Genomic DNA, 3,226 nt, shown 5'->3' on the forward strand with positions numbered 1-3,226 from the left:
AGCCAGAGTCATTCAGCTGTTGAAGAGACACGGCCATTCAGGAAGAGTCTCTGGAATTCCCGCATAAATGAGGTCAGGTAGGTCAAAATGTGTTGCAAACCCGTGCTATGATCATCATGATTATTATTGTAAACTACGGTGGTAACATCGCTGTTGGGCTTCAACTAGACAGATTCCAATCAAGAGCCATTACTTGTATTTTTCTACTCTTTCCATTATATTTTTATTCTTCCCTGATTGTGGCATATTCTATACACAATATAATGAACAAAATTTAAGCATAACATCCATTCATTCTGTTCATTACTTATTGACCAGTGTCAAGTCTGATAGCTATATTGAAACACATAGTGCAAAGGCAATAATTATATTTTAACTCACATAAACACGTAGAACGAACGGCACACTTAATCAGGATGCCTGTTATGGACTGAATGTGGGTGTCCTCACCAAAATTCACATGTTGAAGGCCTAATTGCCACTGTGACTGTCTCTGAAGATAAGGCTTATGAGCTGACAAAGGTTAAATGAGGTCGGAAGGGTGGGGCCCAGGCGGCAGGTGGAAAGAGAGGAAGAACACAAGGGCTCCCCCTTGCCTGCACAAAGAGTGGGTCACGTGAGTACATGGCTGAAAGGCAGCCACCTACAAGCCAAGAATACAGGGCTCAAAGTAAACCAGCAGCTTAATACAGGGCTCCTAGTTTCCAGCACTGTGAGAGTTAAGTGTTGGGTAAGCCGCTCCGTCTATGGTATTTTGTTATGGCCAAGCAAGCAGATTAAGACAATACATTTTGAGCCAAGTTTAATACTTACAGTTGATAATAGGTAGACAAACCACTTTTCCTTTTTTTTTTCTTTGTTTTCAAAGGTGGCTTTTTGTTTTCAAAGGGAAGAGAGTTTTGCCTAAACTCTTTTAATTCACAGGCTGTTGGTTCTGTATACTGTAAATGATATTCATTGTTTTTGTTTTGTTTAGTGTTTATTTATGTTTGAGAGAGAGCACAAGCAGGGGAGGGACAGAGAGTGGGCTCTGAGCTGACAGCAGCAAGCCCAATGTGGGGCTTGAGCTCACGAATCAAGAGATCATGGCCTGAGCTGAAGTCTGAGGCTCATTTGACTGAGCCACCCAGGCGCCGCAGTTTTCATGTTTTGAAATTGCCATTACAGAGGTGCCTGGGTGGCCCAGTCGGCTGAGTGACTGACTTTTGATTTCAGCTCAGGTCATGATCTCAGGGTCGGGGGATGGAGCCCCATGTTAGACTCCATGCTGAGTGTGGAGCCTGCTTGGGATGCGTGCTCTCTCTCTCTCTCTGCCTCTTCCCTGCTCTCACTTATTCTCTTTCCCTCTCTCTAAAAGAAAAAAAATGCCATTACAAGCAATAATGACACATTTGCTGTATTTATTCTGTTAGACGCCAATCCAATAGATGTTTGAGAAGGCTGCATATCTGCAAACAACTTAGTTTGAACACATCCTTCTTTAAAATATGCTTTGCAAAGTAATTCTGTTCACAAGCAACTGTGCATTATGAAATACAATGCAAATGAGGTAAGTCAAAAAGGAAGGTCAAACTGACTGCAGTCTTTAAGAGAGCATATGAGACTCCCGGGCAAATTATTACCAGACATTAATCCCACACTATGCTATCCAGAGTGATTTACAAACCAAATTATGATTTTTATTATAGCTCAAGCCAAGGGATTAGACTCTGACTGCATCTCTACATAGACGTCGAATCAGACTATGGGATGGCTTTCCTGAACTCATATGCCCAGATGAGAAGCAGGAAGAACTGGGGAGGAGGCAAACTTGACCCAAAGCTGACCCTCTGCCTTCTCACCGGTGCCTCCTGTCTCCTCTGCCTAGCAAGGGGAGGGCCCGGAGGCCCTGCTCTCTTCCTCAGGTACCATGTCCTCTGCTGCCTTCCCCAGGCTTCTGACCTTTCCTCAAACACCCTTGCCCTCAAACCTTATCTGCCATGTGCCATTGGGCTCCACTTTCTGGTAGGAAACTGATAAACTAATCTCTACATAACGGGGGAGTCACTGCCCAATATGTCGCTCCTTCCTGCCAATTAAACATAGTTGTATTTAAGTTCCTCCTAATCCTCCTATACGTGCAAACATATGGTATCTGTCCTTCTCCGCCTGACTTACTGTATTTAAACAATGCTCTCGGAGAGATCATGCTTAAACGACACAGTCGTTTTTTAAACTACACAGTCATTTTGGTGATGTCAGTTCTAGTCTTTAGTCTCTAACTGTACTGGTTTTATGGACCCAGTACTCATTTTTATCAAATTTGATTAATTGAGGTTTTTTCCACAGGAGTAGAGTATCGCAAGAGTCACTGAAGGTTTGAGATAACTCAGCTAACACCCTTGGTCCCATTAATACTAATGTCAATAAAAAGTAATTTTTTAATATATATCAAAACTTGTTAGCGCTGCAAAAGGTAAATGAAATCGTTCTCTATTTATTGTTAGTGTCTTGTTGCCAGTCCAGCCTGCTATAACAAAATACCATAGACTGGAAGGTGTTACGAAAGACATTTATCTGCCCAAATTCTGGAGATGGAGAAGTCCAAGATTAAGGTGCCAGCAGATTCAGTGTCTAACGAGAGCCACTTCCTGGCTTGCAGACAGAGCCGCCCAGGTGTGTCCTTACTGGGCGCCAGGGGCAAGTGGAGGTGGGGGGAGGGCAGAAAGGGGATGGCGGGGGCAGGTGATTCTAGTCTGTTCCTCTCCTTATAACTCCATATAAGGGCACTAGTCCCATCATAGGGGCTTCATCTTCATGATCTCATCCGAACCTAACTACTTTCCAAAGGCCCCGCCTCCAAATACCATCACCTTGGGGGTTAGGGCTTCAACATATGAAGGGGGGAGGGGTATACATAAACATTCAGTCCATAGCAGTTAGTGTGTATAATTACAAGACACATGAAGTTGTCCTTGAGGAAAATAAAATAAATTTCTCCCAATGAAAATAAGTTGACGATTTAATAACTGACTCCCAATGCCCAAAAGGAGACATTTCCTCTGGGATTGAGCTGACAACAAAACTGGAGTGTCCCAGAATGCATGGTCTAAGAGAATTCCCAGTGTGAAACAAACAACACTTTTCTTGAGGGGCATGTAAGTCTTCTGTCTTGGTTATCCTCCGGTGAACCTCAAGGCAGCTTCTGGTTCTGGGCTGTTTTGCCATGGAGAAAAGGATGTGCCAT

General features: G+C 43.5%; 1 long non-coding RNA gene across 1 annotated transcript; it reads left to right on the forward strand.

Moving 5' to 3' along the window:
* The first annotated feature begins 603 nt into the window (after positions 1-603).
* LOC120237574 lies at positions 604-2,395 on the forward strand. The gene is made up of 3 exons (XR_005529989.1): positions 604-730; positions 1,689-1,904; positions 2,329-2,395. It is a non-coding gene; the product is annotated as an uncharacterized LOC120237574 (long non-coding RNA).
* The last annotated feature ends 831 nt before the right edge of the window (positions 2,396-3,226 follow it).

Source organism: Hyaena hyaena, unplaced genomic scaffold, assembly GCF_003009895.1.
Source record: "Hyaena hyaena isolate Hyena2069 unplaced genomic scaffold, ASM300989v1 scaffold_184, whole genome shotgun sequence".
Classification (NCBI taxonomy): domain Eukaryota; kingdom Metazoa; phylum Chordata; class Mammalia; order Carnivora; family Hyaenidae; genus Hyaena; species Hyaena hyaena.